The sequence below is a fragment of the Furipterus horrens genome, unplaced genomic scaffold (genome assembly GCF_987537825.1).
Source record: "Furipterus horrens unplaced genomic scaffold, mFurHor1.1.pri manual_scaffold_7, whole genome shotgun sequence".
Classification (NCBI taxonomy): domain Eukaryota; kingdom Metazoa; phylum Chordata; class Mammalia; order Chiroptera; family Furipteridae; genus Furipterus; species Furipterus horrens.
The window spans coordinates 7,831,980-7,859,293 of record NW_028327177.1 but is presented as its reverse complement, the minus strand read 5'-3'; the positions used below and the strand labels follow the sequence as shown (position 1 = coordinate 7,859,293).

General features: G+C 51.5%; 1 long non-coding RNA gene across 1 annotated transcript in view; it reads left to right on the top strand.

Moving 5' to 3' along the window:
- Positions 1-27,314, top strand: part of LOC150003980 (uncharacterized) — a 151,501-nt gene that overhangs the window by 113,871 nt on the left and 10,316 nt on the right. Inside the window, exon 3 of the long non-coding RNA XR_016512344.1 lies at positions 14,751-14,896. This is a non-coding gene — a long non-coding RNA (uncharacterized LOC150003980). The remainder of the gene's footprint in view (positions 1-14,750; positions 14,897-27,314) is intronic.

The following is a 27,314-nucleotide window of genomic DNA, read 5'->3' as shown; positions in this document are numbered from 1 at the left end:
CTGATACAATGTTCCATCCAGCTGGGTCTAGCTCATGCCACATTTTTCCAGCCTCTTTTGACACATCCCCTAAGGAAGGGACAGTTTACCTGGTCAGTCCTTGCTCTTGCCTTAAAGACGGGAAGGAAAAGTATCTTGAGTCCTTCAAGACTCCTTTTAATCGCAGGTTTATCCATCTAGATAGGGAAATGGCTTCACTAACAGGGATTCCGTAACTTGCCCAAGGTCACACAGCAGGTCATTGAAAAATATCTGAGCACACAGATAGGCCTCGTTTATGGACTGGAAGAGTCTCTCTGATCGGTTTACCACAATGCCCATTTTTCGATGCCTGAGGTGTGCTTGGGCACTTCCTTGAAAAGGCTCTTTGTGGTCGAAGGCCCTGGAATCCTATGACCTTCCAGGGCCTGGTCCTTCTCGGTTCATGTTTGTGCCCACCCAGTAATTGTGCCCCGGACACGGCAGCTGGAGGAATGTGAGTGGAAGGGCTGACTGGCTGCAGGGACACACAGATTGCACAGGGTTTTCCAAGTGGCAGCCGGGGACACGTTCCGGGTCTGTCAGAACCATGTGGAAGGTCCTACAGGCACCCAGGGTTAACTCATATTCCTCCAAAAGTTACGTTCACGTCCTAACTCTCATGCTTATGAATGTGACCTTATTCTGAAATAGGATATCTGTAGAAACCATCAAGTTAAAGATGCAGCCCTACTGGAGTAGGGAAGGCTCTACATCCAATGAGTGGTGTTTTTATAAGAGAAAGGAAACACAGATACACACACATGTGCATCACACACACACGGACGAAAGCCCTGTGAACACCAAGAATTGCCAACCAACCAGAAGCTAGGAGTAAGAGGCGAGCTGGGGTTCTTTGCTAGGGCCTCCCGAGGGTGGCCCTGCTGACACCTCTATTTTGCACTTCCAGCCTCCAGAATGTGAGCAAATAGACTTCTGTCGTTTGAAGCCACTCAGTCCCTGGTCCCGTGCAATGGCAACCTAGGAGAGTAATGCAGAAGGGAATTCCATCCTGTCCCGTGGTGTGGGCTTTTCCAGACTCTGTTTAGAGCCTAGAATTGTCAGTTTATAAATTCAGCAAGGCCTGGAAGCTCATGTGCTAGGAGGAACAGGGGTCCCACATGTCTTCCTTCAGTGAAACTTCATACAAAGGCCAGCCCCTGCCACATTGGTTGAGAGCCTTTTTAGGGGGAACCAGGCACTGGGCACATGGCATCTCAGCCCCAGCAGCCTTGCAGGGGGCGAGGGGCTGTACCCACTTCACAGATGAGAGTCTGCAGGTGGTCAGGCTCACAGGTGTGATTTCTGTACCTCATGGGGTCAGGGCTGGGCAGGGATGGCCCCAGGGACTTGCCTGCACCCCTGGCAAGTCAGTGTTACTGCCTGTGCTGGTCAGGTGCTTCCCAGTGGCCTCTGGGGGGCAGGTCAGGTCACTCCATCTGGCCTGCTTTACTGCTTTGCAGGAAATCACTGGGCTGAGCAGGGGGGCAGGCGGCGGGGAACCCCTCTCTATTTCCCAGTCCCTCAGAGAGTGCTTGACTTCCAAGAGGAGCCGTTGAACTATGGCCTAAATCAAGAAAAGCTCCCACCTCACCCTCTCTCGGGGTTTGGAGGAGACATGGCTGGTGACTCTGGCCTGAGTCACAGGTGCCCCAGGCAGTGGCACAGTGGAATCAGCTTTAAGAAAGAGCAGTGCCAGGGCTCCCCCCACCCCCAGAGTCAGAGAGAACTGCGCTGGGAGGGAGCGGGCACCTGGGCTTTTAGAAACAACCAGGTGATCCTAAACTGACCATGGGTTGAGCTGCCTTTGGGTCATTTGAACATGGGCCCTTTCCTCACCCACGTGCACCAGAGCTGCGTAAAATCCCGGGAGACAAATTGATCAGGCAGGGAGACGAGGCATGAGAGTCGTGGAGAGGGCTGCCAGTGAGTGAGCGCCCGCCGCTGCCCAGTGCCGTGCTGAGTGCGTGTACGCATCTCTCTTCATCCTCACCCACCCTGCGAGGAAGGGTCTGTAATGCCCCCATTTTATGGATGCAAACACTGAGGCCGCAGGGATGAACCGTCATGCCCAAAGCTGTAGGGCTGCTAGAGATGGAGTCTGGACTGGACTCAGGTCACATGGGATTCCAAAGTGTTGACCCCCCTGACTTGACTGCCCCTCCCTGGGCTGTCTGTGGGGACAGCTGTGTGCTGGGATTTCTGTCCACACTGGAAATCCCATCTGGGTCCCCCCTAGAGAAAATGAAAGTTTCATATGACCCCCAAGCACCACGTTTAGAAACTGACCAAGTTGCCTTAGTTTAGGAAATGCAGTATTTATTTCTAGGCCTCTCGGCAGTTTTGTGTTTTAAGAGGGTGGGCATTGAAATACACACCGATCGGGTTGGGTTTTTTCTGTTCTTGTTTGAGCACTGTGAGCACGGTGAGGAGGAGGAAGGCCAGATCTCACAGCTGAGATGATCAGATACTACCGGATGCACTGTGAGGCCTGGGAAGCTGACGTCGCTCATACATGACCCCAAGGGTGACTACATTTTCCATTCTCTGATTAGAGATCATGTTCCTTGGCCTTGATCTTCAAATGCCTCTACAATTTTTGATCATTTCTCATATTGAGTTCTGTTTCTACTGCCTTAGAGTTCCGCCCATTTTTCTCTGCACTATTGAAGTTTCACCAATAAAAAATCATCATCATCATCATCATCATCATCATCATCATCAAGATTATTGTCATTTATTGCCCACACAGAATGGAAATGGATGAGAAAATGAAATCAATAATCTCTCCCTCCCCCAACCAATCAGATTGTTTTCAGATATCTGATCTGCCTGCCCATACATTAACTTATGATTCTATTTAGGCCTAGGGGGAGGGGACATTATGTAATCTTTCATCTGACATTATATCCTAAGCATTCTTCCATTCTGTTAAAACGCCTTATTAATGACCATTTTTCAAGAGCGTGTAATGGTTCATCAGGTCAATCAGTCATATGCTGGGCCAGTTCTCTGTCGTTGTAAATTGAGTTTCCTAGTAATTTGCTGTAATACTTACGGGTACTGGGAACATCTCTGTACATATTACTCTTCTCTTCTTGGGAAATCCTTGGGACACATTCTCAACAGACAGCGCCTTGAGTCAAAAGGCTCAGTTTTATGACTCTTGACCCATATTGCCAAATTATTTTCAAACAGGGTTGTTTATGCTGCCTCCACCCGTGGATATGCCAGTTTTGCCACAACCTCATCAACACCATGTATAATTAGCTTAAAAATTATAATTCCATAGATGCAAATGGTCTCTTGTTAAATTTATACTTCTTTATCCTTAATGAGGCCAATTTTTTACTTTTCAACTGCTTGTTTACCGACTCTCTTTGGGAGTGCTGGTTTTGGCGCCAGCCAGGTTCATTACCTTCCACGCGGTCCCCTTCAAGTTGAGCCAGTTGCAACGGGGCCTTGACTTAAAATGAGGGAGCTGCAAAATCAGGCCTTTGTGTGAAATGCTCTGAGGCGCACTGGCTGGAGTCTGGAGGCCGGGGTGAAGCAGCCAGCTCCTGGCTCACATCTTCCCGTGGAGTTGAGCCGGCTCTTGGAGGCTTCGTGGCTTCCGCCTTAACACTCGTCCCCCTAGATTTGTCTTGTGAATAAGGCAGGATTATTCTTCAGAAAGCTTTGAGATGTAACTCTTTCAACTATTTGTGAGCTTCCTAGCTATATAGAAAAAAAAAAAAAAGAAAAGTCCCTGTAGGTTCCTGTTAAATCTCTTTACTGGCGGTGCTGTTTGCGTTTCTAGATAGTTTTCTCTGATTTTCTCTTGCTCTTCAACCCACCACATCCTGTGGGGTCGGAGGCTCCTGTTGCCCTGTTTAACCCGGCCTGTCTGTCATCAGGGGCCTTGGAGTCCTTACCTGGTCCTCCATCTGGACCTTTCCTCCCCAGGAAGGCTGAGGCTCATAGGGAGAAGCCAGGAGGTATATAAAGAACCTTGTTGTCCCTAAGGAAGACCGAGGCTTACGTCTTAGTGTTTGTAGAAAATGCCTTTAATTCAACTCAGGGGGAATAATTGGAATTTCCATTTAGACTTAACAGAATCTTAGGGACCCCTCAGAGGTCGTGACTTCCCATCCTTGTCTGGAACAGGACTCCCCTGTATGGCCTTGCTGATGGTGGCAGTGGTGGGGCTTGCACCCCTCCCATGCTGGGCAGTCTGTGTCTTCCTTGTTGAATAAAATCAACCTCGCTCACACTAATGCCCTTAGAAACAGAAGGGTGTGCGTATGGGGATGCAGGAGGGACTCGGGGGAAGGTCTTTGTGATGCAGGTCTTGCTATTCACGCAGGACACTACACACAGCATGCATTCAAATCTGGCTGTTTCTTGGGGACTCTCAGAGCCTCATTTGACCTCCCTGTCACTTGGGGATAATAGAGCTGTCTTTCAGGATTAGTGTTCACACAGAAAGCCCGCCAGTGCCCAGCACTCAGGAGGCTGGAGATCACTGGCCGTTATGAGCAGTTTCTGTAGGGTTGATCTGTGCCGCGATGCTTGGGTTTCCTTCCTTGATCCGTGCTGATGATTCTTGGCTTGACAATTGACCTGTCGTCACTTGAGACCATTTTCACTCGTGAGAAGTCTTGTTCTTCTTCTGTCGTCCTTCCCCAGGAGAAGTCATGTAACTGCTAGGATGGGTCTACATTTTGGGCAGATAGAGACCCAAGCATAACTCAGGACAAGACCCAACAGAGTGTCTGGGAACTGTGATTTTATGACAAGGAAGGGACTGGTTTCTCCTCCTTAGATACGTACCTCTCTTATCCCTGATGTTTGTGGACTGATTTCCCTTCATGCCTCGAGGGCCCCTTGTTCAGCTGCAGCCCAGCTCTGGGAAGTTGTCCAGGGGAGACTGTCCCTCATTAGGGAAGTAGAGGGGCTCACGTTCCTTCTGCCTGGATTGCATTCTTCACTTGACATTGCTTTTTGCTCTTTGAATCAGGCTTTGGAGGCAAGGACATGTGGACTTCCATTTGGGGTGCCAGGGAACTGGGGTCACCACCCGCTTGCTCAGTGTGTAGGAGTCTCATCCCCTTGAGCGTTAGACCTCAGGGTAGGTACCCAGCGACTCCAGCCTTTGAATTCATGGCCTGTGTGTGAGTCGGGGTCTCAGCTGCAACTTCTGCGCAGCCGACCTGCTTTGTGGTTTCTGCAGGCTTCATTTTTTTCTTTATTAAAATAAGAAGATGGACGTTTGATGCTATCATACATTCTCAAAGCCCTCAAACCCCTTGGGCGTAACTGAAATCTTTGTGCAGGCCTTACACAGATAACAATTTAAGGAGAGCTGTTTGAGTTAAAATGGGGTTATGATCGACCTGCTGTCCCCACCCCAGCGCCATTGACTGTCCAGGAGGGCCTCGCAGGAGACTCTTGAGCCCTTGGAAAGGGGAGTCCTGGATGGTTCTCCGCCTGGGACCTGTGATTAAGTAGCACCAGCATCCGCCATGGGTACTAGCTGTGTGTCCGGTACTCTGCCTGGGCAGCGCTCGGAGTCTCCAGGCACGCGGGTAGGCAGGGGCTCAGGGGGGCGGCTCTCCTCACCCAGGCTGTGCAGGAAGGAAGTGGTGGAGCCTCCGACCCAGCGCAGGTTGCTCACAGCAGCAGAGCCCGTCGGCTCGGACTCTGAGCATTACTGCCTCGCTGCGACTTGTGGCCTTGAACCCGACCCCTGGGCATCCTGACGGGGTCTAGAGGTCGGTTCTTTGAGCTGTCACCCCTGCCGACCCCCTCTGGTGGTCCCAGTTCAGAACGAGTAGTAATAGGCCAAAGGTATCTGTGTTTTCTAGAATACAGTGTACTGTTTAACAGATAGTGTCTATGACATCATTTTTCTGAGTAAACGTTATCCCTTTCCGATCATCCTCATCACTTACTCTTTTTTTAAATTTATTTTTATTTTTTTATTTTTTTTTAACAAGGTTACTTTATTTTTATTTCATTATTTTTATTTTTTTATTTTATCTGTTTTTAGAGAGAGGGGAAAGGAGAGAGAGAGGAAGAGAAACATCACTGTGTGGTTGCCTCTCACGCGCCCCCCAACTGGGGACCTGACGTGCAACCTAGTCATGTGCCCTGACTGGGAATCGAACCAGTGACACTTGGTTCGCAGGCGGACGCTCAATCCACTGAGCCACAGTAGCCAGGGCCTTCATCACTTACTCTTGTTGGCACAAACTTCAGGCTTCTATTTCTCCCCTTCCCCTCAGCACTCCCATGCCCTGGGCCTCAGCAACAAGGACACTTGGTGGGTGGGGTGGGAGCCTGCGTGAGGATGACCCCCAGGGTACATACACTTCTTAGGGGGACTGCGGCCAGGGTCTGGGGGTTCTCCAGTGTTGATTCTGCCCCCGAGGCTGCCTTCTCAGAATGGAGGCTCTGGGTGTATCCCCAAGTCGCCCCCTGCTTCAGGAGCAGAGGGTTCGAAGCAGCTGCCAAAAACCTAAGGGGTGAATGAGTTAGGAAATCTGACATCCGTTCTGATGCTTAGGTGACCAGCTGTCGCCCAGCACCTCTGTTCCAGGTACTGGGAACAGCAAAGCCCACATTCACGGTGACGGATGTTACAGTTCTGGATGGCTTCTCCCCTTCCATCACTGAGCTGTCCGTGGCAAGGCTGTTATTTACTCCGTATCGGATGAGAGGAGTTTGCCAATGCTGATGTCTCATTTCTCTTGTTTCCTGTGCTGATCACAGGTCACCTTCTGTCATCTTCATCGCTTTATGTGAGTCACATAATTTAACCTATCCGCACTCATCATTACCTTTTACTCACCGTCTAGCTGCTTTAGGTGTGACTTCTTCATGCTTTTGTCCATCCATCCATCCATTCCTCATCTGGTCATTCAATAGACTTTTTCTTAAGGTCCTTTCCTATAGTAGGTGCTGGGGGAACAAAAACGGTCCAGGACTGTTCCACGCGTAATAACAATCGCTGGTGTTCGCTGCTTCCTAGCTCTCGTTCCTGGATCACAGCCGTGAACTCAGGCTTCAGCTCCACTGTCAGTGGGGCGCTACAAGGAAGCAGTTCTCATCTAGAAATGGTCTGTTTCCCATCCGGGTCCTAGGGCCTTCATCCTGGTAGCACAGAGCCCAAGCATCAATCCCCAGAACCTTCTTGATGCAGGCTGGGTTCCCTGGGAAGCAGATACTGAGATGCAGATGAGTAGGCAGGATGTTTATTAAGCGATGCATTTGGGATCAACAGCTGGGAAACTGGGGAAGAGGAAATCAGGACGGGGCGAGGGAAAAGCATTATTCCAACAAAGGCCTCAGCTGACCCCACGGGAGACCTAGAGCTGGAATGGCCCCTCCGAATTGTCCAGAGTTGAGATGAGGGTTGGCTTATCATTGCATGTGGGCTCCCCTGGAAGGATACACGACCTTGAGCAAGGTAGTTGTCTTGAAGGTCATCACTGCCAGCACTTTCAGCTGCTGCCCTGGCTGCGGACAGATGGGTATGTCTACTTTGGTCACCATTTTATCCCTTTAGGTCTACCACGTAGCACACTATAGCCACCCCGCATTTGGAGGATAGATTACCTAAGTTTTATGGAAGCAGCACGATTAATTCATTCAGCACGTATTTCCTATTTTAGCAATTTTTTTTTAAGCTTCTATAATCTAGGGGGTGTGGGGTGGTTGGTGGTTTAACATTGGCTTCCTGGAAGAGGTGACCTTCATTCTGGGGGTGTGACTTCCTGGACAGTTGACCCTGGGCCAGTGTTGGACTCTGTTTCCTTGGCTTCCCAGACGATGACTTAATGAGAGGGAGCGTGAACGGGGAAGGGATGTTTTTCTTGGGGAGGGGGATCTCCATCCAGCCCACCTGTTGGCGCACCTGTCCACTAGGGGAAATTCCCTGCTTTAACTTATGTTCACTGACGTCGAACTCCCAGTCGCCTGGAACTTCCCCAGGGGTCCCATCGGCCCAGTGACTTGACATCATTTGAGTAATTGGAGAATGGAGGCAACCCTCCTTTGGGCTGAGTGAAAACTACCCATTCTCTCTTCTCTGAGTCACCCAGAGCTACAGCTCAAGGTCTAAACACTCCAAGCAACCACATGGCCTCCCCCGCCCCGTATGTAAATGAACTGTCACTGCAGTTCAGGAAGTAGAGGCTCTGAGCAGAGAGAGGAGATGGGATCAGTGGTTTCTAGATCCGAGGGACCTAGCGATGGCTGGATCTAATCCCCTTCCTTTGTGGGAGGCCCCAGACGTGGAGGGGAGGGCGGGTGTTGGACTCTCTGCAGAGGCTTTGCCTGTGCAGGTCACTGGTCCAGCCAGCCCCCTTGGTCACCAAGGTGACGTGCAGGCTGGCAGGTGGCAGGTTGTTTGAGATCCAAGAGGCTTTTACTGAAAACAATGGCTTTGATGTTCTAGGTGAGGAGACCTGCGCTGGCAGGAAGGGAGGTGTTTGGGGTTGGTTTAATCACGTAGCAGCCCTGGGGTAGAAGGGGAGGTGGGAGGGTGTTTGTGAGGGAAAGTCGACCTGCACGGAAGAGTGGGTGCAGAGAGGAAAGTTTGAGGTGGAGGTGAAATGCTTCCATGCTTCAGGGAAAGCTGCCCGGTAAGGTAGCCTCTCCAGATGCCACCTCTGCCACTGCACCCTCTCTTTCCGTGGGAGGATTTTCACCTCACTTCACAGTTTCCAAAGCCTTTTCATATGTGTTAACTCCTTCAGTGCACACACAGGCGGTGCTGCTGAATGCTAACCCACGCCTACCGTGTTTTGCTGGAACGTGGCCAGGGGCCCAGGAATCTCTTAACTCCAAATCCTTTCTTCATGGGACAGTGGTGGGTCCTCACTGTCCCTCCTGGGGGGAGTGTAGGGATCAGGAGCCCCGTCTCTGGACTTCTGCCCTCCGTGGAGAAGGGCACGTTCCCAACCACCTTGTGCCTTTGTTTCCTGAGCTACACGACGGGGATGATAAGAGTCCCCACACGCCTCCTGGGTTGTCATGGCGATGAGAGCAGGTATGGTCCCTGCACCTGCTGGAGCTGGAGAGCTGGATTAGGACCGAACACAGGCATGGCGGGGAGACCTTGCCGGTGCAGTTCCCGGCCACTGCAGCAAAGCAAGTGTCGCAATAAAGCGGGTCGCCCAGATTTAAAGTTAGGTTTACACGTTACTGTAGTCTATTAAATATGCAATAGCATGTCTTAAAAAACAATGTGCATATCTTAATTAGAAAAGTCCTTATTGATTAAAAAAGTCCTTCTTGCTCATAATTGTTCACTATCATCTGAGCCTTCGGTAAGTCATAATCTTTTTGCCGGTGGGGGTCTCATCTTCAGTTCGTAGAAGCAGCGTCTGCCAAGCGCAGACGAGGCATGCCTGCCTGTGCTTCAGGCGGCTTTCCCGTGTTGCCGGAAGAGCTGTCTGACGTCTCAGGGACCTACAGGGTGGTCTCATGGTGACCACGACTAAGGCCCTCCAGGAGGACTGCGGCTGCTGCTTCTGGGTCTTTCATCATTCTCGTCTCCCACCTTGGGAGGTAGGGGGATGAGGAGTGGCAGATGGCAGCTAGGCCCTCCAGGCTCACACAGTAACTGGGTCTATTTCTTTTTTCTCCTTTGCGTTAAAAAAAAAAAATTATTATTTTTTGAATGAGCAAGACATTCATAAGACAAAACCGAGAAAGGATAAAAGAGCTTTCAATGAAGACTCCGACCCCTCCCTGTCCCCAGGCCCCTGTTTCCTCTCCCCAATGACAATGCAGTCCCGTTTGTTGGGTCTCCCAAATACCGTCTATGCATTGTTGAACTCCTCAGAAAAGATGATATAGGTCCGTGTGCCTGTGAACAAATGTTGAACAGCTTCCCTGTAGAGTGCTGGTAGCACTGCTGAGGGAACACAGGACAGGGAGTTGGGGGTGTGGGGGGGGTGTCCCAGCACCCTGCAGCTTCTCGCTGCGTTGAGACCTCAGCACTCCTGGGCTTGGGGCCTCGGCATCGGGGAGAGGCTGGTCTTGGAGCTGCCTGCTCTTGGGGCCCCAAGTGCCTGCTTCCCTTTTGCCTGTGGCAATCTCACGGCTCAAATTCCAGATCACACCCCCCCCCCCCCCATAACGTCAGGCAAGAGCCTCCTTCTAGCCTCTGCTTCTTGCAGCTGACAACAGGGGATCATAGTAGCCTTTGCCTCCAGGCTTCTTGGGAGGATCCCAATGACTGGAGATGCAGGCAGCTCTCCCAGCACTGCCTGGCGCGGTGTGCAAACCCGCCTTGGCTGCCTCTGCCCCCCTGCCCGGTGCCTCCCCTGACGCCCCCGCCCCGCTGGATGGCTGGCAAGGGTGTGGGCCCTGGGGCGCGGGAATAGAGGGAGTCATCCATTTGTCTGTCTTTTTCTTGGCGGGAGGAGCGGTGGTTCAAATTACATTTCAGTTTTATCCTTTGTAGTTCTCTGCACAATAAATCATCACGTTTCTCCAGGAGGTGACATGGCTTTTGTGAGAAAGGCGTGTGTTTTGGCTGGCATGGACGGTGGGGATGCAGCCCTTCAGGTCTGTGATTCTCGTCCTTCTCCGCAGCTCTGGGTCACCTTGGATCTGGATAGGATTTCAAACCGGCAGAAACAAGTACAAGGATGATACAAAGGACTGTGCACCCAGATTCACCAGTTGTGAACTCCCTCTCCACCCGGCCCCTGCACACATCCACACCTCCACGCACCATTTTTTCTGAACCATTTGAGAGTGAGTTGCAGACATGCCCTTTTATCCCTAAATAGCTTCAAGCGCAGGAGACTGAGCATTGCCACTGTTGTGTTATCTAACCCACGGGCCACACACCCCATTTTACCAGCTGTCCCAATAGTGTCCTTTGGGATTTTCCCAATTCCAGATCACCACTGTGCTCAGTGGCTCTGTCTCCTTATCCTGGAACAGTTCCTCAGCTCTTCTTGACCTTGACATTTTTGAAGAGTCCTGGCCAGTTGCTTTGTCGAATGTCCCTCAGTTTGGGTTGGGTTCTTCATCCTGAAAGCGCGTACCACACCATGTGTTTTACTACGTGTCCTGTAACCCTGGTGGTCCAGTATGGCTGGTGATCACACCCACATTTTGCATGTGAGCACACCAAGGCTTAAGGAGGTCAAGCAGTCAGTCTATCTGTGGTCACATTCTCAGGAAATGGCAGAGCGGGGATTCCAATCCAGTATTAGCTCATCTGCCTGCCCCTCAGTAGGAATAATGACAGCCAAGTAGACCCCGAGAATAACCAAGTATTAATGAAGCATTCCCTGTGAGCCAGGTATTGTACTAAGTGTCCTCACCGCATTCCTGGAAGGTAGCTGCTGGGACCAGCCCTGACTCGCAGAGGATGATCAGAGAGGTTAAGTGGACTGCCCAGGGTGCACAGCTGCTAACTGCTGGGCACTGGCCCTGTCCTGGGCAGCGCATGTCCTGAGTCTGCACATGTTGCCTGTGCACTTGGGTTTTCTGGAGCCCCCAGTCGGGGTGAGCCTGTGAGCCAGGCTTTGCTCACCCTCCAGTATGTCTTCTTCCAGGGCCTTCTTCAGGGGGAGCGAACGCATCGCAAGGCGGGGCTGCTCTCAGGGTGTTCCTGACGGGGGGGCCGGCCTGCCCTCTGCTCCTGCGGGTGCCCCCGTGCACCTCCGCGGCCTGTTTGCAGCAAGCAGATTGGAGTTCTGGTGATTTTCAGGTCAGGAATCCCCGTGTCATTGTCCATTTGATGGCGGGCTCACTCTCTTCTGCCCAGCCAGCCAGGGCCCTGCCTAGGGGTGGCTGGCGGTGGCTACTGGCCATGCCCAGTGGGCCCCATGGCCTAGGCAGCATTTAGGTGGCATTCAAGGCCGCTGCCCTGGGGATGAGGCAGCCTTGTTTGCCGCAGCGCTGGTGATCAATTATTCAGTCCTGTATGTCACATCCTGCGCCCTGCCTTTCGGGTCGTGGAGAGGAGCAGACACTCTGAGATGTGACACACTTGGAATTCTTTGGCAGAGCAAGGACGATCCCCAAGCATGATGGCCAAGGGGCCTGTGTCTGGGTCCCCGCCTGCCTCTCACCTCCTGGGATCTTGGGGGTCCAGGGTCTACTCAACATGGGCGCTCTGGCTCCTCATCCACCAGAACACAGCACTGGGAAGTGTTGTCAGCATTCTGAGAAAGCCTGTGGTCCCCTGCTTCAAGTGTGGTGCAGGGCATCTCTGTCATCCATAGAGCAGGTGGCCATCCCGTCCGTGGGACAGCGTGTCAGGCAGGAGGGCCTGGGAGCAGCAGCCTTCAGGCTCAGGCCTGGCTGCCTGCTGCGTGTCTGCCCCCCGCCCGGCTCCCTCCTCTGCCAGGCTGGCGAGATCCTGAGGTCTAGCTCGGTCTGTCACTCCGTGCTGGGCCAGTCTCCTTTGTCCCTGGCTTGTCTCTGCAGGTGGAAAGTGACGCTTCTGCCTCCAGGCTTGGTGCATTGAAGTGGGGCTGCGGCCTTTGCACTCTGACCGCCCTGGCCAGCCCAGGCCAACCGCCCACCCCCTGTATTTTGGCAGCAAGCCTCTGGCTCGGCCCACTGCTGGGAGGAACTTAGAAATTTTAGTTCCCTAATCTGCATGCAACATTGCTCCATGGTTTAAAACATTAATTAAAAACATTAATCAGTTTGGCTGCCTCGGAAGGAGGCTCTTTTTTGGCAACAGCTGACTTTACAAGGAGGAGGGGTGAGCCTGCAAAGCAGTCATTCAGCCACATGTTTGTTTGGTGTCAGGCAGCGTCCTCGGCCTCTCTGAGCGCTGGTTTCCACTTCTGTAACGTGGGGGTGTGGGGGTGAACCTCCTCCTCTGTCCTGACCTCCTGGGGTCACAGTGGGTGCTCAGCGAGGTCCTGGAGGACATTCCTCAGCAACGTGTCCTGTACAGAGGACAATGGTGCGTTTGTGAGGGTTTGTGATGTTTTTCCAGGACCTTGCAGTGTACAGAGCACAGCATGCACACACCATGTCACGTGGCACACCCGGGAAACGGGAAGGGGGTCCCGTCAGGCCTGGAGCTGAGGCCCTTGGACTCGAACCCCAGGCTTTTAGCCCCATCGGCTTCACTGCTCCCTGCGCCGCTCCGCTGCCTGAGCCATTGTGGAGGGACAGGTAGAGGGGAGACCCTTCCCGCCATACTGGGAGGAGACTGGGAAGTTAAGCGCCCACACCTGCTTAGGTGGTCTGTCTGCGTAATCGCTGACATTTCTAAGGGCTCCTCGTGTGCCGGGCCCCATGCTCAGCTCTGCGAAGCTTCCTGCTTTAAGAGCAAAGCTTTAAGGTGAGAAATGGAGGCTCGGGACTAGCTTGCTTAGGCGCCTAAAAAGACGTTTTCAGTAGAACTGGGACGCTAACCCAGGCAGCCTGACAAAGAGCCCACAGTCAACCTCTTCTTTTTGGGCAAAACGCCTGAGCAGTGTGGGAGGCTGCCCATGCAGGACCGTGGCTGTACTGAGACCCCTGTCAGCAAGGGGACGTCTCTGAGTGAGACAGAATCTATCCCCTCTCCCGCTGGGAACTGGTACTCTGAGCCATGGATACATCCAACCAACGCTCGAAGGGAGGAACTGTTGTGGGACGCTCTGGGACACTGACGCCTCCGAGGGAGGAATGTGACAACCAGAGGGCCCCAGAGAAGCAAATCACGGCCAAATTTTCCTGGAGGAGAGAGGGAGCTGATGGTGGGGAATTCAAGCCACTGGCCTCTGTCCTTGGGGCAAGGATATTCCTCTGGCTATTCGCAGAATGGAGGGCAATTCCCCTTCAGAACTCATCAATCTTTCTTCTGAGTCTGTGTTCACAGTGCCATCATCTCGATTTGGCATCAAAGATGCAGTGGAGTTTGGGGGCAGGAGGGTGGTCTGGAAGGATCACTCCATTGTTACGTAATAGTGTGGTTTTCTGGGGGTGCCACTGCATCCCTTGAAGGAGGGGAAGGTCAGGGTCTCAACTCACCCTGCTGAACATTGGTCCACTCTGGGGCATCTTCGGTGGCCCTCCCAGAACTGGTGGGACCAGGGGTGGCCCTCTCGTCCCATTCCCCACAGTCTCACCCTTTTTGGCCACTTCATGTAGCTGTCTCGATTATCAGTCAGGATAAGAATGCCTGGTGATTTTTTTTTTTTTTTTTTTTTTTTTTTTTTTTTTTTGTCTCCGGAGTAATTCATGATTTTCACTGATTGTGTGTTCGGAGATGATGGTGTAGGGCCCAGATAAAAGTTGCAATGAAGTTAATCTGATACAGCTCCCATGGCTTACACAACCCCCACCGTCAGTGACTGCCTTGGGCAGTGAGGACAGGCCATTTTCAGAATGAAGTGATTAGGTTTGTTTCTCATTGCCCTCTAGCCAGAATTCCTGGGATCAGACTCATGCAAGCTTTAGTGGGGGGGGGGGGGGAGCAGACTGGACAGGTGAGGGCTTGGGACGCAGGGAGATCTGACTGTGAGGTCTGGCCCAGCCTCGAGTGTGACTTCTGAAATATGGAGCCGTCAGAACCGATCTCACAGGATTCAATGGCCTGATGTATTTAAATACCTATCGCAGTACTTGGCACATCATAGTTGCTCAATAAATGTCTGCTCTTCGCTGTTTCTCATTCAGCACATAGTAAATAGTACTTATTATTTTAATGCATGAAATACCCCATTCAGGCATAGATACTAATAATTCTTTGTCCTTTTCTTACATATTTCCAGAATCCTGTTATACCTGGGATGTAGTGCCTTTAATCTGGAAAAAAAGCAAAAAAACAAAACACGTATTCATTCAACACTCCAGAGGGACTTGAGAACAGGCCTTCCCTGCGCTAAAACTGTAATACCTTGAGATTTGGAAAGTTAAGGTAAGGCAATTTCTGCTTTCGAGCCTTACGGGATCAAACGTGGCTTTTGGAACAACTTGGGTTGCGGTTTGTGACTTCTTGGCTTGGCTTCCTTGGCTGGCCCATGGTGCTTGGGACATTGGCTTTCTGTCTGTCGCCTCCTCCCGACACACAGGACTTGCTTTGACTCTTTGGTTGCCCAGACCTTGTGCCTCAGGAGCTGTCTCTCCTGTGCAGTCAAAATGGTGCCCCCACTCCTGGCCGAGTAGGTGCTCTGGCTGTCCTGTTCAGACCTGTGGAGACTATACTGGGGAGACATGAGAATGCACTCTGGAGGTTAGTGATTAGGTCAAAGTGCCTTTGGGGCGTCTGGAAGGTGACCAAGTCCTCCCTCCCCACGTCCTGACCTCCTGGAACTGCCTGCTCCGGGCACTCCAGGTCTGAGGCTGCCTGAGGCGCGGGGTGAGACGTGAACCCCGAGGGCTCCGGGCAGACGTGGAGCCTCTTGGTTTTGCTCCTTGCCCCCCGGTGGGCCAATCACTCAGCTTCTCGAAGCCTCATTTGTGAAATAGGGATCTTATTAGCGGCTGCCTCGGGAGGATGTTGTGGGTATTGAATGAGACGGTGGAGATAAGGAGCTTAGCCTGCTGCCTGGCAGCGAGGAGGAAGTACGCCAAAATGAGAGGGATTTTTTTTTCTCTCCTTTTTCTTTTTTAAAAATTTATTAATTATACCATTTAGAAGTCCTTCCACGCAGCTGTTTTGAAGTCTTCGGTCTGCTCTTCTCTCTGCCTTCCACCACACTTGCTTTGGGAAAGCTTGTGAGTCTCCTCGCTGGGGGTGCCAAGACCCTTGCCCTGAGCAGGGTCGCTTGCTCCCGGTGGTATCAAGCCTGACTCCTTTACCCCCAGTGGCTTCTTTCCCCACCCCTGCCTATGCCCTCGATGGCTGGTGAGCTCCTTCCGGCAAGAACTGTCTCCCAGGTCCTGACACCCCAGGGTTGCAGCTCCCACTGTGCACATCGAAAGAACAAATGAATGAGTCATCAGAAAGGAGGGAATAGAAACGGGAAGAGAGAACTGCAGAGAGAACCCAAAGGACGTTTTTAAAGATTTAGAGCAACGAATGAGGTCAGTTGCGATTAAAAAAAAAAAAAAAAAAAGAGTTGTTGAAGAGAATTAATAGCATGAGAAACGGAGAATGATCCCTACCACAAATTTGGTAGCTATGCAAGGATGGAGAGATGGGTGAGGAAGGCGGAAGGTAGCCAGGAAGGCAGAACTGAGAGGGTAGCTGAGGGCGGGGCCCGCGGGGCCTTTGTGTCATCTCAGGACACACAGGGACAGAGAGCACGAGACCTCGCCCTGCAGCCGAGTTCGCGGGTCTGATGCGCAGGCAGGGCGCTCCCTCCTCACCAGGGTGGGTGGGAGGCCTGGGGCTGCCCCTGCAGACCCTGGGGAGGCGCATGTGCATGAAACCTGCTAGGGGCTGAGCTGTCCTGTGGAACTTCACATGTCTACGCACTCAGTCCCCATTCATTTGCATTTCATTTTCTGATTTCCCACTTTTGGTGTCAGAGCTCTTCTGCAGTGAGGACAGCTGACAGGACTTCCTGTGCACGGGCTGCGTGCCCTTTTATGGCCTTCAGGCACTTAGCTGGTCGGTCCTACACCCCGCGCTGCAGATCCGGGCAGTCGGCTTTGGGAGCAGGAGCGGACGCAGACCTGCACCAGCCTGTGATCACCACTCCCTGTAGCACCTGGAGGGCTGGGACAAGCTGCTCCCGTTTGGGGGTGGGGGGAGGGCAGAGTGGACACAGTCCCTGGGGTAGAGGATCTGAAAGCTGGAAGAACCATTTCTCAGCGCTTTGGCTGCAGAAGTGGGCAGGGTGACCTGCGTTCTGTGAATGGAGGAGAGGCCTGGCAGGTCTGTCAGAGAGTGACGAGAGAGGACTGTCCCTAGAACTCAGCTGCTGGGAGCAGGCAGAGCAGGGGCGGGAGCTGGGATTCAGAGCTGCACAGTCCTGAACACATCGGCAGGGCCGGTCCATGCCAGGGGCTGTGACACTGGACCCAGCATTTGCACGTGTGCCTGTGGTTCTTCTTGTCCTAAGCCTGCCTGCCTTCATCCCTACCTAGAAATCAGGTCGCCTGGGCTGTGCGCCAATAGGAGGGCACCTGCCCCTTTCCTGAGCATGATTCTGGGCCCTTTGACTTCTGCTGCTATGGAACAGAGACACCAGTAACCTGGCCTCCACCCCCTCCACTTCCCTCTCCCCTGTGCCCCTGGGCAAGCCCTCTACGGCCTTCTAAGCTCTCTTTTCTCAGCTGCAGAAAGGACCGGTCTCTCCTCTTCCACCTGCTTACCTGTCTGGATCCTGACCTCCTCAGGGTTACTCTGTCAACCAGGCCCTTCCTTGCACAGAAGGTTTGCTTCTCCCCTTTGACCTACCCACATTGCTCTTCCTACCCCTCTCTTGGTCTCACCTCCCCTGGCAGCATCTCTTGGCTCCTGTGTGCTACTCCCAAGCTGACCTCCTCTGGTCCTTGGTCAGAGGGTGTCTGATGGCTCCTGCCTACTGGGGACCGGAGTCAGCCCTGGTCTTTAGCCATAGGTGTGTGTCTAAAGGCTGCTTCCTGTATTCAGTGTCCATCGTGCCAAAAACAACCAACCAACCAACCAAACAAAAAACAACAACACACACACAAAAACAAAAAACCTCTGGCCCACTCGGAACCGTACACTTGAAACGGAAATGTCTTTTTAATACACCTTTGGTATTGGCTCATGTTGTTATTACTCCTTCTTGTGGTTTCATAGTGAGGTTTTTGGCTCATTGCATTTGACCGGGAGTTTATTTTTAGTAGCGAAGGCAGTTCAATTAATGTCTAAACATGAGAGCAAACGTGGGGCGGGGGGGGGGGGGACGCAAGTCTAGAGGAAAATGTACCTCGTTTTGTTTCTTCTGATAAAATTGGTCACACGGTGGACACTGAACTTCCTTGCAGTGCCGCCCATGGGCTCATGCAGGGAGTTGGGGGGAGCGGTGGCCGAGTCACCCCCCAAAACAAAAAACGTTTCTGGGTTTCTTCCTGTCCCCTTTCTCCAGCGGCTGGCCACACAATGAGCGGGGGCCGCAGTTACTTTGGGGGATAGTTATTGTAATAAAATTCAAGGCTAAGCTTCGGAACCTTCCTCTCCTATTCTCTCACCAGCGGGTTGCATTCTGTCTTCAGAAGCAGCGTCTGGCTTCTCCTTGGACTGGGAATGTCTAGAGGGGAGGCTCTGGGTCTGGTTCCTGCCCTTGCCCCGGCTTTTGGCATCACGACAGGTCCCCAGCACATGCTTGGGCAAGGCTTTCTTGGATCAACTGAATCGTAGGACCCTGAGTTTGGGCTAGCAACGGAGAAACGGTTCAGAAGGAACTCCAAGGGCTCCTCAGTCTGCTTGCTTAGCACTTCAAGTTTATGAAGTTCTTTCTCGTCCTTTCTCCTTCCCTGTATCCTGTGACTGTTGACTGGGAAGCTGCCCTGTGCCCCTGCAGTGGCTGGAATAAAGCAGAGAAAAGCCACCGTTCTTGCTCTGCAAGAACCAGTTGGCTCTCCGGCTCCCTGTTGCTATGGGACACACATGTGTCTCCTGCAGATTCACATGTTGAAACCCCAATCCCAGGTATCAGGAGGTGGGGCCTGTGGGAGGTGACTAGGTCAAGGTCATGGGGGTGGAGACCCCATGATGAGATTAATGCCTTTGTAAGAAGAGACACCAGAGAGCAGCTTTTTTCTCCAATCACCACAATGTGAGGATACAGCCGGAGAGGGCTTTCTGCACACCAGGACCTGCGGCCGCCGGGAGCTGGAGCTGGCGCTTGCGGCCTCCAGAACTGTGGGAGATCAACTGCTGTGGTTGAAGCTGCCCCGTCCCTGACACCTTGGTACAGCAGCCTGAGCTGAGAAGCCACACTGCCCAGGCGAAAGGATTGGAGACAGAGGTGGCGCTCCTGAGCCTTCCCGTGCTAGCTGGGGACCCAGGCGCCCAAACGTGCCCCCCCCCCCTGCCCCGTCCTTATCGCAGGTGCATCTGGACTCGCTCCCCTTGCCGCCCCTCACTGCTCCATCTGTCCCTCTCCGCCCCTCTCCGCTCCTCTTTTTTCTCTAGCTCCCTTTCCCCTTCTCCCAGCTCTGTTTTTTCTTTTCTCTTTTTCCTGAAAATGGGGATCTTTCTCTCTGGTGCCTCCTGGGGGAACAGAGTTGATAACAGGCTGTGCTCTGCTCGCATCTGGGGCAGGATCTGTCTCACCCAGGCCACCTCCCCAGCACCTGCGGGCTGGCTGGCGGAGGACCGGCCTGCTCCCTCCGTCTGCTCCCTCCCTGCCCTCTGCCGCTGTCCTGCTCCGACCCAGGCACTGCGCCAGCTGTGGGCAGACAGCAGAGCCGGTACTCAGTACACCGGGGGAGAGAGTGTCCGCAAACACCTGGATCTGCAGTGCTACTGACTAAATGTGTGTGTCTCCCCATCTCCCGCCCCAGCTGCATATGCCGAGGCCCTAACCCCCAGCGTGGCCGTTTGAATGAAGGGGGTAAGTAAGGTTAAAGGAGGTCACACGGGTGGGGCCCTGATCTAGAGCACTAGTGTCCTTTAAGAAGAGACCCGTCACAGCGCTCCCTCCCTGCCATGGGAGGACACAGCAAGGAAGTGTCCACAAACCAGGAAGGGAGTTCTCAGCGGAAACCGCAGCAGCTGGAACCTCGGTCTTGCCTCCAGAACTGTGGGAAACAGCTGTCTGCTGGCTAAGCCGTGCAGCCTCGGGGGTTTTGCTCTGCAGTCTGAGCCCACAAACACAGAGGATGCACAGCTCAGGCCGTTTGAGCGCCTGGGCCCCAAAGCCACTCTTTCTGCGTGTGAGTTCAGCTGATACCTTGAACCATGACACCCCCCTCTTTAAAACAAGGAGCTTGACGCGAATAACCATAAGAGCTCCTGTTGGCCTGTTTTGTCTGTCTGCTGACTTTTGGGGGTTTCCTGTGCTGGGCTCATTTGATGGATTTCTCTCTTCCTCTCTTCCGTGCTCAGACAAAAGTAGGTCCTTACTGAACGCCCTCTGGTCACAGCATCAGGCTCCTGGAAAGAGACATCTCAGGACCCCTGAGGGCTGTTTGTGACCCATGGGCTGCTTCCTTTTAACATGCACGGCTGGCGTTACAGGCATCTCTTCATCCCTTGCTTATTTCTTCACTCATGTGTGCATGCTATCAGTCCATCTACCCATCTGCCTCCCGACATAGCTAAGTGTTGGGAAGTCTAGCAGCGACTAGTAGGCACCACTAATAACGCGTGGGTAGGGGCACTGGTGGTGCTGGGTACTAGTGTGGTGATGAAAACACTACTACGCACACTACCCATAGTAATAATATAAACCATAATAGCTCAAATGTATTTTTCATGGTGTCCCCAGAGCTTTCCATATAACATCTCATTTACTCTTTAGAGCATATCGGGGTAGAGACGCACTGACGTGTCCAAGGTGGCAGAGAAAGGAATCTTTGCCTGGAATATATGTGAAGCACATCCCAGTGCAATGTGCTTCTACATAATTTCAAGTTCTTTAAAAACAAAACAAAACAAAACTCAAAGCTAACATTGAAAAGCTTTTACTAACAAAAGGACCATTTGCTAAACTGAAGCAGGGGTTACCTGTCCCAGGTCATTCCATCCATTAATGCCACTTACTGTCATCCCGAGATGTCTCCCAGTCCCTGCTGGGGCTCCAGGTTCTCTCCAGTGTAATGAAATCTAGCCCAGAGCCCCACGTGGCACACAGTAGGGCTCCTTCTGGAGTGTGATGGCTTCGAGAAGCCCTGCAGGGCCAAGGCGCTGGCCCTGTTGTTGCCATAGTGACTGCTCTTCTGGAACTCACATTCTTCTGCTCCCAGCCCCCTTTCTCTCCACGTTTGTCCTTCACCCAGAGCTGGGGACAGTAGGTGCCTTTATGAAGAACACACCCATTGGTGGGAGGCAAGGCATCCTAAGAATTTTTTCCCTCCCAAGATAAAACTGTAAAACTAGAGAATTGACCTGTCCCGGCGTGGTATGATGTTTGGCCTCAAAGACTCATACGGGCATTTTTCTGCTGTTGTAGAGCGCAGGTACCCTGGCTTTGTCCCCATGAAAAATTAGAATTGGGGGGGGGGGGCTTTAAAAATGTTGGGTTAAGTGACAGTTTCACAAACATAGAAATGAGAAAATCCAATTTAAGTGCTGTCCTCCCTGAGCTCACTTCCTCCCTGAGCATCAGCCCCGCCCCCACTGGAAAGGGAGGAAATTGGGAAGGCGGCCATGGGGAAATGGGGTGGGGGAGGGGCGCTATACAGATGCTTGGGAAGCAGCCCTGAGCCCAGGACTCTGCTTTTGCCACTGGGAGCCTGCGCTGGGAAAAGGCTCTTGGCCCTCTGAGCCTCGGATCCCTCCTCTGCAGAGCAGGCTTTTCTGAGGAACCAGATGACATGATGGCCTGTGAATCCTCGAAGACACACACCCACGATGCTTTACCAATGGGTGTTGAGCTGACACCTTCATTAACCACTTGCTTCATGTCTTTGAACCTGATTGTCCCCAGCTCTAATTGAAAGCAAGCGCTTGGATGGCTGTCACGGTCCCTCCCAGCTTGCACATTTCACATTGACACAATTCCATTTTCTGACTGCAAACATGTTTGAGTTCATTGGGACAGCATCAAATATCCACGACAAGGACCAAATTGGAGAAAGTGTTCCAGGTGCCATCCTTGTCTACCTGTACCCCCTACAGGTATACACGTCCTCCACAGTTTTTAAACAGAAACTTTACTTTTAGGACGGTTTCAGATTTCACTGAAAAATCGTGAAGGTAGCTTAGAATGGTTCCATATACCCCCCAAGTAGTTTTCCCTGACATCTTAAATCAGTGTGGCACATTTGTTATAATAAACGATCAATATCGATGCATTATTATTGACTAAACGATTTCCTTAGTTTTGAGTTTTTAGCTGATGCTTTCTCCTGTTACCAGGTCCCACCCAGTACAGTACACGACCTTTAGCCACCGGGTCTCCTTACGTTCCTCTGGGTTGTCCCAGTTCCTCAGAGTTCCCGTGTTTTTGGTTACCGTGACAGTGTTGAGGGGCACTGATCTAGTATTTTGCACAGCGCCCCCTATTCGTGTGGGTCTGATGTTTTTCTCATTATGCTGGGATGATGGGTTTTGGGAAGGAGACCGCAGAGGCAGTGTGCTGTTTTCATCCCATTATATCAAGACTCTTGACCGTCAACATGTCTAATCACTGTTAATGTTAACCTTGACTCCATGGCTGCGGTACTGCCTGTCAGATTTCTCCCCTGTCAAGATACTCTCCTTGCCCCCATGCCCCTTCTGTGTGCTTGCAAGGAAGTCACCATACACACCCCACACTGAAGCGGGGGGCGGGGGGATATGCTCCCCTTGAGTGGAGAATCTGCACACATTCTTATCCACATGAGATTTCTCTCTTCTTCCCCATTTATTCACTTACATCGGTATGAACTCATGAATATTTATTATATACTTTGGATTGTAGTCTAATATGACTTTATTTATTTTATTGCTCAGATTTCTCCATCTTTGGCCATTGAGTGCAATTTCAGTTGGCTCCTACATCCTTTTGATATACCTCCATCATTGTGGGCTTTTTTTTTTTTTTTTCTTTTCTAGCATTTTTCTTTTTACTTTCTGGTACTGTAAGATGCTCCAGGCTCATCTTGTGTATTACCTTCCTCGGACTTAAAATGGACTCATTCCTCCAGGGAGCTCTGGTTTGTTTTATTGCCGAATGGCTTTAGAAACCAAGATTTGGGTGCTGGCTGTGCTCATTGTTACTGGGATGTCATTTTTCTAGGCCTTCTCAAACGACAGAGCAGTGACATATGTGCATGTGTACTAACCCGTGTGTATATGCATATGCCTACCTGTTGCCATCGGTATTCTTCTATAGCTGAATCAGACTAACCATGAGTCCCTGCTGATGTCTGGTTCTAATCCATTATCACACTCCACACACATTTGAACAGACTTATTTTTTGTCGATGCTGGTTGGCAAGAGGAGGTAATGAATGGCAAGGTCTGAAAGTCCACATGGGCTGACAGCACTGGACTTTCCCCTGTGGGCAGTGTGGTCTCAGGAGCAGAAGTCAGGATGAACTGGACACAGTGGGACACTCAGAAATGTGTGCTGCCCAGAGGCGCTTGCAGATTGGAACGCTGCCATGCTCACAGTTCCCTTCCTGGCCTTTTAGTCCTCTGTCCTCCAGTGGGAAGCCTTCTCTGTTGCCCCTCTCTCTCATGTCACCCCGACTCCATACCGTCTCCCCCGTTCCACACTCCTGGAGTCCCCTGGGCTTACTGTATCAGAAATGCACCCATCTTCTTTTAAAAATTATCTGCTTATTTGTCGTTTCCGCACGGACATTGCCTGGGCAGTGCCTTGCATGACCCCTAAAACCAAGGAAGTGGTTCATCCACTCAGATTTGGAGCTTGCGGGGGGATCCATGCACACGTGGCTTCTTGGAACCTGATGTGCACTGAGTGCGAATGAAATTCACATAGAATGCAGAATCCCCTGCCTGGTTTCCCTGTCACCCCGGCATCTCAAACTCAGTTGTCCACAGGGGTCACGCAGGCAATATAAGTAAGTGATGAGGGCCTGATGGGCAGACCGCAGGGATGGGTCGGGAGCTGGAAGGCATGCGAGGCCACTGAGGGGCCAGGACACCTGGCCCATGTCCTGCTGATGGCCCAGGGCCTGTGCCTGATGAGTCTGTAACTTTAATGAGTGCCTCTGTGCATGCCCAGTATAAAGAAATGGTGCCATGGCCGGTCTGTGGCCGCTAACTGTGGTCCCAAAGGACTGCCGGCCCAGTGAGGCCAGATCTGTGGCCCCAAGGGAGACTGGGAGCTGGGGAAGAAGGGGGGCCTTGCCCCTTCTGATTTGCTTCCTGTTACCAACATTGTCACTGTAGCCACATTTCTGCCCCTCGCAGCAGCCCCTGGTCCCCGAAGCAGCAGTTGCTTCCAGTTCGCAGGGTTTTTTTGTCCCACCCTCTGGGTAGCAGCCTCATTGGCTGCTGATACAGGTGACATCCGCAGTCAGGGCTCTGCAGGCTCCTCTGGGGTTCTCACTGATAATCTCACTGTACACCCCGCTCCCCGAAGGGATGTGTTCGCTCTCTGCAGCCCCCTGCTTCTCAGATCCCTCGGTCCCCCTTCTGCCCTTTCAGTAAGCGGTTTATTCTTATCTGAAATTCTGCCTGTTGAGATAGCCAGTACATTTCCTCTTCCCATGGTGACGCCTGATGAACACGCAGGTGTATTTCTGTATTTCCCAGCCTTGTCTCCTTTGTTCAGCGGAGCCTGACACAGGTTTTCCAAGCTTGTCGCCCCACTGCCCACCTGCAGCCCCTGCCGGGAAGCCCTGCATCTCACACACCCAGCCTGCCCACAGGCACGGGTGCCCCCCGGGGGGCTCGTCTGCCGCGCCTGGAGGTGATGCTTTGGGTTTTCCACGATGAACACTGGTCCCCAGGGTGGACTGCACTCCTCGGTGTCTGCAGGGGTATGTGCCCATGTGGGTGGAAACAGCCTTGTCAAAATAAGCTCAGGCCACGCTGACAGGGGGAAGTGAGGCTGGCAGGGGAGAAAGCGTGGGCCGCGTGCTTCTCAGGGAGTTTCCTCTGCAGCCTTGCACAGCAGAAGCTGCCCTGGGGCGTGATCCCGGCCACACTTGACACTCACCATGGCTCTGCTCTGCTCACTGAAGGGCGTGTCTGCAGAGCAAAAGCAGCCCTGCTGCGTGGCTCCCCCTGTGCGCCCAGCCACCCTGTCATTGTCTGAACTCCCCTTCCTGACGAGGCATGCCGACAGTCTTGTCACTCCCAGGCTGAAACTTTATGTTTCTCAGGGTACGATGTCATAAACCATGACATTCCTCGGGAATGCTCAGTGATTGCAGTTGATGCAATGATCCACTGTATCAAAACACCGCTCTAATTCTCTATCAGAGCCTTCCACAGGGGGCTGTGCAGGTGTGTGGGCATTGGTAACAGCGTACCGCAAACAACGTGGGTAAAAACAAAACAACAGGAATCAGTTGTCTTCCAGTTATGGAGGCTGGAAACCTGACATCAAGTTGTCACCCAGCCTGCATTGCCTCTGAAAATTCCAGGGAAGAGCCCTTCCCCCCCTCTCTCCTAGCTTCTGAGGCTGGCTGGCAGTCCTTGGCCCTCCTTAGCTTGCGTAATACTTGGATCCCTCCAGTCTCTGCTCCTATCCTCACATGACCTTCTTTCTTGTCCAGATTTCCCTGGTCTTATAAGGATGAGGTCCACCCTAATCCAATACGACCTTGTCTTCACTTGATGACTTCGGCAAAGACCCTATTTCCAACTTAGGCCAGTCATAGGTATTGTGGTGAGCATGTCAATATATCTTTTTCAGAGACTATAGTTTAACCCACCACAGGGTGTGAGAAAGTGTTACAACTTCTATTCCTGTTTACTTCATTTCTTTGTTACGAAATGTCTTAGATTTTGTATGTTTTCTAATACAGGCTTTCATGTGTATTATTAATATTAGTTCCCTGATACAATTTGATAGTTGTATTGCGATTATACAAGATATCAGTATTGAGAAATTGCAAAGCCATGGGAATTCAGTGTATTTTTAACTCTTTTTGTGAGTGTGAAGTTATTTCAAAAAGAAAAGTAAGACATTTTAAACACAAACAAGATAACCACATACACGCACACACACACACACACACACACACGCATGCACACATGAGCGCGCGCAAGTCTGTCCGGAAAAAGTCCAGCCATTGTTTATATAATGACATTAATGTAACCTGGCAGCCAAGGAGAGTGGACTGGAATGTGTATGTGTGAACAATGACGACTTCACTGTACTCGTCAGTGGGGGTTGTGGATGCCGTTGAGTGAGCATGTGTACTGTGGCTGTCGCAATCAAAATGACTGAGCGAGTAGAATGATGAACCTGCATCAAATTTTGCATTAATCTGTAATATTCCTCTGTGGAAACTATTTCAATGACTGAGAAGGCTACAGCTGTGGGCAGCTGGTGACTGGCAGCTTCATCACGACAATGCACCTGCTCATGCATCATGTCTCATGCAGAGTTTTTGGCAAAACATCAAATCACCCAGGTGACTTAGCCCCCCGTAAGGCCCAGATTTGGTGCCCTGCGACTTCTTGCTTTTCCCAAAACTAAAATCACCTTTGAAAGGGAATAGATTGCAGACTGTCCATGAGATTCAGGAAAATACAACAGGACATCTGATGGCAATTGGGAGAACTGTGTGAGGTCCCAAGATGCCTACTTTGAAGGGGACTGAGGCATCATTGTCCTAAGTATAATGTTTCTTGTATCTTCTTCAATAAATCTCTATTTTTCACATTACGTGGCTGGATACCTTCTGGAACGACCATAATCAGTTAATTGAGGAAGAATAGTTGCACATTTAGTATAGAATCGGCCCACTTTTGTCAAATTTAGTCAGAACAAATGCATATTTCTCTACACATGGGAGAAATTCTGAGAAAGGCATGTACATTTCTGGGCAATGTGGTTGGAAGGTGTGAAAAAGTAGGAGCTTTTACTTTGTAATTTTTTTTTTGAACAAAGAGCATGTTTCAGTGTTATAGTGGGAAAGTAATAAACATGTGGTTTGTGTGTGCGGTTGTGTTTCTACATGTGTGTTAGTATTGATGTCTTCATCCAACTCCATTTCTGTTGTATTTTCCTGACCCGGCAGTGCCATGAAAACATTCTTACCCATTGGAAACTCGCCCATTTTTTACTCTACTATCCGCATCTGCACATCTGATCCTTAATGTCTGTTCGTTGTAGACACGAAGGTGGCCCGTGGTTCCTGCTGAGTGACAGTGACTGGCTGACTCATCTTCCCGTTATCTAAGGTAGCTGGCAATTGTTCACCCTTGAAAACTTTAGGGAGGACATTATTCCTAAGCATGGAGCCTTTTGGTCTCCCCAGAAGAGTGCAAATGAGGAATAAGCCAAGTGACAGTCACCATATTTGCTCCTCTAAGGAGCAATCCCTTGTTAAGTGGTGCTTGACAGCGCTAAGCCCAATTAATTAGTGAGCCGTCATCAGTTCCTCTCAGGAATTTTTAATGACAACCAGGCTTTTGCAGTTAATGTGAATTTTCATTTGGGTGGGTTTATTTTTATGTATAGGTTTATTTTCCTATTTCAGAGCAGATACTCCCTCGATCCGAGAAGGGAAGTGCAGGAACAAACCTAACGTCTCTTGAAGGATATCGCTGTGTGCAGTGAGCTTACAAACATTGACTACCCTAACCTCCCCTCTACTAGGTAACGTTCTTCCAGCAGGCT